The following is an 11,983-nucleotide window of genomic DNA, read 5'->3' as shown; positions in this document are numbered from 1 at the left end:
ATTGCCTTTATTTATGCCCATTGCAACATGACTTCACCGATCTTGCTGTCAAAAGCTGCAGTCTAAAAAAAAAAAAAAAAAGAGCTATAGTGTATTTCCCTGTTTCTTGAATTTGAACCCACTCTATCATTGACTTTGACCAATAGAAAGGGACAGAGAAAAATTTTACCAGTTCCAGCCTAGACCTCGCAAGGCCTGTGTGTTTCTGGTCTGACCCTTGACTCTGCCAAGAACAATTCTAAGTTAATTTGATGAAAGATGAGAGAATATGTGCGCCGGAACTGAGACAACACAGTTGTCCCAGTTAAGACGGCAAGTATGTGAGTGAACTCAGCCAAGATTGGCAAAACTGCCCTCCCGGCTTGCACCAAGTGCAGATGCCTAAGGAAACCCAGTTGAAAGCAAAAGAATCATGTAGCTATTTCATAGACTCATGAATAATCATAACTAATCACTGCGTTAACCCACTGAATTTTGGGGATCGTTTGTTACATCAGAATAGCTAGCTGATACAATAATACACTTAGCAAACCAGACGAGGCTGAAAACTAAGCCCACAGTGGGGAAGCCGACTGAAAGCAAGCTGATTCCTCCTGCCAAATTCCCCTGTGGAATCAGAGCCACTGTGTTCCATTTAAGGTACAGGCACCTGGTTCAAAGTCTTGAAATAGAGTGTTTAGGACCCTGGATCTGCTTCCCCACCCAAGCATCCAAACAACTATTGCTCTCTTACCTTGGCATAAGATGGGACATTTACTGAGTCTTTAGACTCAGGCACAGCAGGTACACTGAGGACCAGGAGTGGGGAAGAATCACACTAAAAATAGGTAACATTAAGTCATCCAGGTTAATGGTAAAATTCTGAGCTCTCAGCTTTATTCCCAGGACAATAGCATCCAGGCTTAAACTTCTGAATAGCAAGCTGAAGGGAAATCTGTGCTGTCCATGGAAAAGAATTTACACATAAGCAGGTACCACCCAATGACCCGACAAAATCTACAAGTTGGCAAGCTCTGTCTCCACACACAGAAGACTTCTAACCAGTGTTTAAACATAAACTTTCCGTCAAGGATCATCAGTTATGTGAGGAAAGTCTTTTGTGTAAAAGCCAGAGTCCAAAACAAATAAAGAGAATAAATGAACAGACAAAATATATATAAGGAAGGGGAGCAGAAAAAAGACTAAAAAAACAAAACGAATAAACAAAATAAACCCTAAAATGAATATGCAGGAGAGATGAGAAGATATCGTATCCTTGAAACAAGACAAGGACGCTATAGAGTATTAGGCTGGTGCAAAAGTAATTGCCGTGTAAAATGTTAAAAATAATTGCAAACACCACAATTACTTTTGCACCAACCTAATACAAGAAAGAAAATAAAATAGTAATCAGAGAATAAGAACCAGTTTTGGAAATGAAATACCTGACAGTAGAAATGAAAAATTTAACAGGAGAGTTGGAAGATGAGATTGAGGAAATCTTCCCAAAAGCAGAACAAGAAGACAAATAAATGAGGTAATGAGAAAAAAAAATGGTATTTAAGAGAAATCATGGAGGCTTAAAATGACATTCCATAGCATCAAAATTTATTTAATCAGCATTTTTATGACTTAATATTAAAACTGTTGCTGATTTTTGCAATTATAGGTAGTTCTTGCTTCGAACATCTTTGAAGGTAAATTTTGAGCGGAGCAAAGATTATTTCCTTGGGATAAAATTGCAGGATGGAATTACTCGATTAAAATATATAAACATGTTAAAGGCTTTTCATATGTTTTGCCAACCAGAAAGATTTTTTCAATTTATAATGCCAGGATTTGAGAACAATTGTTCGTGACTTTTTCTTAAATTCAATCATTCTTGTCTCAGTCTATCTGGTGATGGGTTTCCATTGTGTCAACAATAGGTATGGAAACTGGCAGTTGCGATTTACTTTTATTTCCCAACAGGATTAAACAAATTATCATTGTATAAAATCCTGAATTGTCTCGGTACATTCTGCTTTGTTCTATAGATCAAAAACCCTGAATGAGAGTTTAGAGGAATCCAGTATTGTTTAGAAAAAAGCTCTGTGATATTTAGTTTGCTGAATTTTATCATTGCTGATTCAGTGTTTGTTTATTTTTATAGTTCTCTGGAAAAACATATTTTGGACTTCTTTTCTTATCGTGTTCATGCCACAAATACCATAGTTCACATAAAGTGATTGAGCTCTGACCAGCCTAGTTTAGGAAAAAGAAGCCCAGGTCAGGCAAAAGAAAAAGATGACTAAGCAAAGAGAAAGAACCTCACTGCATTTCCAGGTATTTAGTTTCATTCTGTCTTTGGGGCAAAAAAAAAAAAAAAAAAAAAATTAGACGTGAAAAATGCAGCTTACCAACTGGTGGCTCTCTGTGACATCCACCAACCAAAAACTTCTAACCCAGTAAATTTAATAAAATAACTGAAAAGGCCAATATTGATGGCCTTGTTCAGGTAAGAAAGTCAAAGCCCGTGCCATCCCAACATAAAGTGACTTTTGTCAGTGGTTTACAAATACAGAGAAACTTGCTATACAAATTCCAAATTGGTTCCCATGTTTGGGCTCCAAAACAGATTTCATGATGCTGGATTTTTCCAGGAAATTTTCCATGAAAGAGTGATAGGACACAGGTTACATAAGCGGCTATATACTCAGTTGGTCAGTGGACAAACTTAAATATAACTTCCTATTACTATTAGACCAGATGGTGACTTTAAGACATTCCACCCTCCTCGCCACAAAAAACAACAACAACACACACACACACACACCCAAATATAAACAAAGAACCTCATCAATACAACATCCCATCAAACTATTCTCCTTGGCTCCTGAACGTACCACTAATTTGAGATTTTGTACTTTTAGGCCTGCTGTTCCCCCTTGACATTCTCTTTTCAGTTGACCTCAGTCCTCCTCTTTCCACCATTCTGCCAAAACTGCTCCCATCAGCATCATCACCAATTTCCATGTTGCCAAATGCTACTTATTTCTTTTTCAACTTATTGTGGAATGAACAGGCTACTTTTCATTAATTTTACTTTAATCTTGCAGCTCTTTAAAACCAGTATAGGTTAATTGTGCATACTCATGGGTCTTTTTAAATTAAAAAAATTTATTTATTTATTCTTATTAGTTGACATGCAATATTATATTAGTTTCAGGGGTATGACCTAGTGATTTGACATTTATATACCTTATGATGTGATCACCACAATAAGCCTAGTAACCATTTGTCACCATACAAAGTTATTACGATATTACTGACAAAATTCCCTATGCTGTTCTTTACATCCTTGTGACTTATTTATGTTATAACTAGAAGTTTGTAACTCTCAATCCACCCTCCGCTCTGGCAACTATCAGTTTGTTCTTTGTATCTATGAGTCTACTTCTGTTTTGTTTTGTTTCTTTAAATTAACACATGTAAGTGCACATATAAGTGACATCATATGGTATTTGTCTTTGTCTGACTTATTTCACTTAGCATAATATCCTCTAGGTTGCAAATGGTAAGATTTCATTCTTATTTGTCGCTGAGTAATATTCTAGTTGGTATATATATATCAAATCAACCATGTGAGATGTGGTTTTTGTTGTTTACAGGTGATGACATTTTGTTCTCTAACTTAGTCTCAGTAACTTAGATAAAAATTTCCATTCATTCGTTTGTTCCTTCCTTCCTTTCTGTCCTTTCTTCCTTCCTAACCTCCCTTCCTCCCTCACTCCCTTCCTTGTTTCAAGGGAACAATATCTTTTCATCTCTCTTAGATATTAATTTTAGTTTTTAGGTTTTTAATTTTGCTCCCTTCATTGTCTCTATTTTTTCTGTTTCTTCCCACATCCCCCCCATTTATTTGTTTTATTTTTTTATTTTTTTTAAAATTTATTGGGGTGACAATTGTTAGTAAAATTACATAGATTTCAGATGTCCAATTCTGTATTACATCATCTATAAATCCTGTTGTGTGTTCACCACCCAGAGTCAGTTCTCCTTTCATCACCATATATTTGATCCCCTTTACCCTCATCTCCCACCCCCCAGCCCCCTTACCCTCTGGTAACCACTAAACTATTGTCTGTGTCTATGAGTTTTTGTTTCTCATTTGTTTGTCTTGTTCTCCGTTTATTTGTTTTAGATTCTGGCTTTCACAGAAAAGACTTTCCTCACATAACTGATGGTCCTTGACTGAAAGTTCACATTTAAACGCTGATTAGAAGCCCTCTGTGTGTGGAGACAGAGCTTGCAGACTGGTAGATTTTATCGAAGGGTCATTGGGTAGCACCTGCTCGATATGCGTAAATTCTTTTCCGTGGACATCCCAGATTTTCCTCCAGTATGCTCTTTAAAGGTTTAAGCCTGGTTGCTATTGTCCTGCAAACCAAGTTGGGGGCTAAGCACACAGTGGGGAAGCCAACTAAAAGCAAGCTCTTTCCTCCTGGTAAATCCTCCTGCAGAATCAGAGTTATCGTATTCCATCTAACGTAGAGATGCATGGTTCAAAATCTTCAAAAAGACTGTTAAAAGCCTATAGCCCAGCCCTCCCCAACCCCAGTCTTTTTCTCCCAGGGGGAGTTCATCCCTGAGGGAGAGCCAGTGCCCTCCAGTTTGACCTCTTGGACTCACTCCCTTTCTTTCAATCAAAAGCTTTCCCCAGCAAGGGAGGAGCTCATACTTCTTGTTGGATGACAGAAATATTCTTCCCTCCTCTATGATCATCTCTGATATGACCTTCTGCTTCCTTGGGCCATTTGCTTATACATTCAACAAAAATTTAAGGGACACTTACAATGTACTGGGGACTATTCTACAGTTAAGTTCACAAACTCATCCTAGGAAAAGTGCTACATACCTCATTGCTGAATATCACTACGGTCACCTTTGAAGTACTCCCCTTGGGAAGCTATGCACTGATGCCAGTGCCTAGTCCACCCTTCAAAGCAGTTTTGGAACTCTTTTTCTGGAATGGCCATCAGAGCTGTTGTTCTGTTAACCTTGATGTCCTGAATGTCATCAAAATGTCTTCCTTTCAATATTTCCTTTATCTTCAGGTAAGGAAAGAAGTCATTGGGGGCCAGATCAGGTAAGTAGGGAGGGTGTTCCAATACAGTTATTTGTTTAGTTGCTAAAAACTCCCTCACAGACAGTGCCCTTTGAGCTGGTGCATTGTTGTGATGCAAGAACCATGAATTGTTGATAAAAAGTTTAGGTCGTTTCGTCTAACTTTTTCACGCAGCCTTTTCAGCACTTCCAAATAGTCAACTTGGTTAACTGTTTGTCCAGTTGGTACAAATTCATAATGAATAATCCCTCTGATATCCAAAAAGGTTAGCAACATCATTGCAACAAGTGTGTGAACTTAATTGTCAGACCTCGTATGCACTCTGGATATACAAATGATGAAAACAAAGACTCCTGTCTTTGTGAAGTTTACATTCTAGTAGGAGGGGTGGGGATGGGGAGAGAACCAGTAGACATAGAAACTAAGTAAATTATATAGTCTATTAGAAGATCATAAATCTTACTGAAAAAGAAAAAGACAGGAAGTAGAGATGAGATGAGGAGTGTGGGGCTAGAGGGCACCTTGCAATTTTAAATGGAGTGGTTGAGGTAGGTCCCATTCAGAAGGTGAGATTGAGCAAAGGATTAAAGCAGGTGCCTGAGCTGGCCATTCAGACATCTGGGAATGAGCGTGTCGGGCAGAAGGAATAGCTATTGCCCTAAGGAGGGAGTGTGACTGGCACACAGCAAGGAGACGAGCATGTCTACAGCCGACTGAGACAGCGAAAAGGAACAGTGATTGCAGTAAGGGGACTTAGGAAAATGGAGCAGGATCATGTCATCATCTGTAATCATTTTTATATAGCTCATTTTACTGTCAAATTTTTAGCTCTTTTAGCCAAGGTGTATTTAATACTTCCTTTTTGCTGGCACCAGAAGTACTCAATAATTACTGATTCTTTTTCTTTTTAAATTTAAAAACTTTTGGGGGATTATTTGAGTATTGTTCTATCTAGTGACAAGCTCAGTTCCTGTTTGCAGTTCTCCACATCTCTAAATTTCAAGTAATATGGCACTTTGTCCTGAGTTATGGTAAAACATTTCCAGTTTACATTCAGATCTCTGCTTGTTTTGTTGACGGAGCCTCAATGAGTCAAACTGGAGCAAGAAGATAAGCATTTGACGTTGTGCCTTGATTCGATAAGACACTCAGAGATCACATTCCAGGCAAGAAAAAGTTCACAGGTTAACAATGGCATTTAGCTCAAAAACAAGGGGACTCATGGGTAACAGTTGTTTTGCCTAAAAAAAGAGTGGCATTTTTTTTTTCTTTTAAGAGTGGCATTTTTATTTAATATTTATATAAAAGACAGCTGTAAATGGTCATCCCTGGAAATTCATTGCAGAAATTTACCTGGTCTGCTGCGCAGAGACACTTCAACTCAGTGATATATATTTTATATCTTTGAAATTAAAGTTTGCATAGCAAATCTAACAAAAAGAAATTAACAGGTGCCATTCCCATCTCATCACTTAATATAATGTCTGGCCCTGAATCTTATGTGAACTTCATTCAAGCAGAAACTACTTGTGTCCTGATGGGGACCTGGATAGGAAGCCCGGAGCTAAGCATCTAATCAGTTCCTTTTCTGTGTTTGAGCAACTAGAGAAATGTGAGTAGCAAGCTGCAGAACGAGGGCTTACTCCTCAGTGTCTGCTAAGAATTAGCCGTCTGTCTTTGTGATGTACACAAGTACAATCTGTAAAATATCACATTCCTAGAAGGTGGATTAATGAAATTCTGAAACCACCTAAATATGATACACCTCTTGGGTAATCTCACACATGTTAACATTGTTACAGACATTTTCCCATCACCACAATTACAAATTTTTTTGTGGGGGGGGTGGGAAAAGGAAAGAACTCTCAATGAAAGAAAGTCCTCAACATGTGGCAAGCCCATCATTTGCATGATAAATCTATGTCAGAGCTGCACTCTCTAGGGTGAAAATGCCTATCCTCCTCCACCACTACCGGGCCTCCCATAACTCAGGACTTCCTGTAAAATTGAACTTTGCATCAGAACAAAGTTACAAAGGCCCCCAGTGGGCAGTTTGTTTCTTGCTGAGCGCATTTTAAGGTTGTATTTTGAGTTGTTTGTCTTTCCCCTCCCTTGAATGCCATGAAGCCGTTTACTAGAGCAGAGTCGCTTTTATGTGTCCATTCCCTTTCATGTCCATTCCTGGCTGTCTCTTCAATAATGTCACCGTTGGCCTGAGCTGTGATGCTAGGGTAACTGGGCAAGCAATTAGGAGAGCTAGACAAATCTTCCTTCTTCAGCTAGGCTTTCCTGGCTTCTCCAAACACAGATCATGGGAAGAAACCAAACAGTAAGTCACTTCTTTCTTTAAAAGAAGCAAACTCATAACATTATTAATAGTTGCCACTTTGTAGTTGAGGATAAGAGGCTTTAGGAACCAATGCCATAGGGATAGTGTCACAGGGGATGACTGTCGGCCACCCTAGCCCAGAATTTCCTGTGCTTACTCTTTTGTGCCGCCCTGCCTCCATCGTAGCGCATCGCCTTGGGGAAAACATTCATATTCCAAATCAATGCATAGCTCATGGGAGGAGCTTCTTGAAACCTCCACTGACATTCTGAGAAACCAGTTTGAGGAGAAAAACTCAGTGAGACGACTCCATATATCTTGGAAACAAATGACAGATTAGTGCTAGAGCTCTGTTTAGAGCCCTAGATGAGATTTCTTCCATCCTGGAAACTAAACAAACTAGAGGACAGAAAAAAGAAAAAAAAATCCAAATATAATTTATAGACAGAAAAGGAACAACTGAATTAGTAAGAATAGGCAAGACCTCAAAGGTAGATTGGAGCATGGATTCTGTAGGCACGGGATCAGATGAAACATTTTTTTGTAAGCCTTTCAAATCTCTGAATTCTGTTGCTGTTGAAATGGAGTTGAAGAAATGGAAAAAGCATGGCTGGAAATTCTGTTGAAGCCAGGGGAGTCGAAATTCTTGGTTCTCGCGGGCTGAGCTCATCTCAGGGATGGGGAACGAAGAGCAAAAGGAGTTGTGTTCCCACATTGTCCCCGTGGAGAACACAAAAGCTGCAGCCTCACTCTTCATCTGACACCATATGGGATCAATCTTGGCGATGATAAGCCCTTAGTGACTGTGATATTTCCCTTCAAGATCCTTCAGATTTGACATGGGACTTGGGTGGGGTGGAAGGGTGGAGAAGGGGGAGAGAGAGAGAAAGAGATCACAGGGGATGAAAGAGGGTAATGAATTTCAAACAAACCACAGGAAGACAAAAAGATTGGACTCCTCAGAAACAGTTTCAACACTTCCACAACAAGTTAGGGAAGCCTCACTAAATGTGCTGCCCATAATTTAGGTAGTGAGGGAGAGGCTTCCTTTGTATTGTGCTTCTGACGGCTGGAATAAGTTCTGATGGATGATTTTGCAAATAATACTGTAATTCTTAATTTCTCGACTTGCTGGAGCTTGCCACTTAAGCAGGGCACCTAGGAAGAAGTTGGTTTGTGTGCTTTTCCAATTTACAAGAACAATCACGAGGGAAAGCACGCTATACGGGGAGACAGCAGCTGTGGGTCCCTGCCGCTGACTACTACCTTCGGCAAACCGGATAGCATCTCTGGATCTGCTTTCTAATCTGTAAAACGAAGGTTGGGTTGCATGACCTATCAGACCCCTCTAAATTCTGGAAATACCCTCCAATTCAAATTCTATAGCTTTAAATTGATCTTATTCCTCCCCATCACCATAACTGTTAGTCACCCCTTTTGTTCCTCAAAGTTCCTCAAATTTCTCTTTAAAAGGAAAAATTAATATAAAAAATTTCCTATCTAGTGAAAGATTTCAGAATACACCACCCCAAAATATGCTGCTCTGGAACATTAATTATTTTGAGTTAAAAGCATTTGAAAAACAGCAGATGCAAGAAAGGTCCACTGACCTTCCTTTTTCTTTCTGAATGCAGGAGGTGAAAGCCCCTGTAGAAGATGTCCTCCACGTATCAGGAGGAAAGAAACATTCTTATCACCAAGGATGAGGAGTTGAGGCCGAGAGAAATTTGTGAAAACTTGTTAAACTAATTCTTGTTTTCCTAGTCACTTCTCCCTGACAAACTACCCCAGCGCAAGCCTCTTTGCCTTCTCACATTTTCACAATTTACTATTCCTTGTTCAACTTAATATATGAGTTCACCTCTAGCTGCTTCTTTGGGTCTTCATTTTTCTTGCAAGGGTTCCAACATACAATCATATTAATAACAATAAAAACTTGTATGATTTCTCCCTGTTCATCTATCTTGTGTCAGTTTAATTCTTAGACCCAACTGGAGACTCTAAGGCGTAGACGAGAAATTTTCTTTCCTTGCAATAACAATATGTGTCTCTAGTTTTTATATGCTAAGGGCATGTGACATACGTGTATATGTTATAGTTCAATTGAAAAGTGGTGTCTTTAAAAAGAGCCCTAGGTTGTTTCCTTGAGGAGAGGGATTGTGTTTTTATTCACAGCTCTATTACCTGCTTTGAGCACAATGTCTGGCTCATAATAAGTACTTAATAAATAATTGTTCAATGCAAAAAGGAAGCAGCTTTCCTAAGATTCCTGGCACCAATCATTTGTTGTCCTTCAGAGGTGAGGCACTACACCACACAGTTTACAGAGGTCTGCTGGTGGCAACATCTCAGTGCTACTCGGGCAAGAAAACTCAATGGACAGGGGCCTGGCCTTTTGTGTTTTAAGTTCTCTGAAGGATAGGATGGATTTTCAAGCCTGGGCAACTATGCTAATAACAAATGGGAATCTCTGGGATAAGACCTCCATGGTGGAGAGAAAAACAAACAGGTGTGAAGGCTCCTGGAACAGCCAAAAGATCCAACTGCCTGCCCCACAGGTCCTGTCTTAACCATAGTGGACAGATCAGCCAGATACCTTGACATTTCCAGGAGAGCCGACTGTCAGGTATTCCATTGTCACCATAGGACATATTATTAAAAAATACTTAAAATTACTTTTAAACAATCACAAACTTTCATAAAGGTGGCAACTGTGGTATAAAAACATTTCTTCTGCAGTATTTAAGAGTAAGTTGCCCACCTAATGCTCCTCATCCCTGAATATTTTGGTGAGTATTGCACACAATAGGACTTTTCCTACATAGCCACAGTACAACCATCAGATTCAGGAAATTAACCGAGAGGCATCACTACCATCTAAACTTCAGTCTCCATTGTAGATTCACCAACTGTCTCAATAATGCTCCTTATTGTGAAAAGATCCAGTTCACCATCATGCATTGCATGTAGTTATCATGTCTCACTGGTTTCCTTCAAGCAGCAGCAGTTCTTCAGTCTTTCCTTGACTTTCATGACCTACACACTTTAAGAGATTATAGGCCAGTTTTTTAGTAGACTATCCCCGAATTTGGATTTCTCTGCTGTTTTCTCATCATTAGATTGTGGTAATTCATTTTTGGTAGTGAAACTACAAAAGCAAGGCTCTCATTGCATCCCAGCAGATACACAGGATTTGGATTTATCCCATGACTGGTAATGTTCACTTTGATTACTAGATTAAGGTGGTGTATGCCTGATTTCTCCACTGTAATATTATTTTAATTATAGGTATTTGGGGGGAAGGTAATATGAAACTGTAAATATTCCATTCATCATGAATGAAACTTTTGATTTATTCATGTATTTAGTCTGTATGGACCCATGGGTTCCTTTCTACTTATTTAGTGGGCTATGGTGCGTTACTGTCATTATTTCTTTGGATGCTCCAAATTAATTGTCCCTCAGTTTGGTCAGTGGACCCCTTCAAGTTGGCTTCTGTGTCATTTTGACACAACGTCATCATTCGTTGAGTATTTCTGTGTCCCGGCATAACGTACTCCAGGCTCATCTTGTACTTTCCCTACTCCAGCAAGAGAATGAACCATTTCTCCAAGGAGCAACACACACACACACACACACACACACACACACACACACACACACTTTATTTCTATAACTGGCTTTGTATATGGAAAACTATGAGTTCTCATCACACCTCTGATTCTAGTCCAATACCAACATCACAGGATTCACATTTATAGCTTCCTTTTCTGATCATGAGAGACGTGGTTTCCATGATCCCTAACGTATCTGCTTGTTTGATCTACCTCCTTGAACATAACTGAGCTCCCTTCTCCACTGCTTCCCTCTCCTCTGTATGGTCACCCTCCGCACCCTCACACCCCATTGTGTGGCCTTTCCCCACCCTGGTTGGGCTCTGACATCTACACTGAACCACCTCCCGTTGGGTACACTCCCCATCTGCTCTGTCTCTGGCCACCTATGCTGCCCACCCTCCACAGGGCTCTTACGCTGTGCTGGCCTGTACCCACATGTGGATCCCTCTTCACCCCATCTGGGCTCTGACACCCCAGTGTAGCTGCCGCTATAGGTGAACCCCTTCTCATCTCACCTGGACTCTGGAGCCTGCAGCACCCTTCCCTCTCCTACCTCCACTGTGGAAGCCCATCTTGGTCGGCCCCACCTAATGGCGTTAGGACTGAACTCTTCGGGACAGGAAGGAAGGGGAAGGGGAGTAAAGGGAAGGAAAGCTTTCTCTTAAATTCTGGTCCTCCAAAATTTGTTCAGCATAATTGTTTTAAGGGTTTATGATACTCTAGATGGTTCACCCATACCTTTTGACTTACAACTGAGAAAGAGATATCCTTCAGATGGGAAAGGAGAAATATTACCAATTTTTTGGTATTATATCATAGTTTTCCGAAAAGCGTTGACCATGTAAGTCTTATTACAATTTCAAGTAACCCTGGGCTAATCCTTAATAATGCAGATGTGGGTAACAATTTCAGGGAGAGCAGAAGGAGACCGCCTTTAATTTGTAGCTCCCC

This window comes from Rhinolophus sinicus, linkage group LG02 (assembly GCF_036562045.2).
Source record: "Rhinolophus sinicus isolate RSC01 linkage group LG02, ASM3656204v1, whole genome shotgun sequence".
Classification (NCBI taxonomy): Eukaryota; Metazoa; Chordata; class Mammalia; order Chiroptera; family Rhinolophidae; genus Rhinolophus; species Rhinolophus sinicus.
This window is presented reverse-complemented; position numbering follows the sequence as displayed.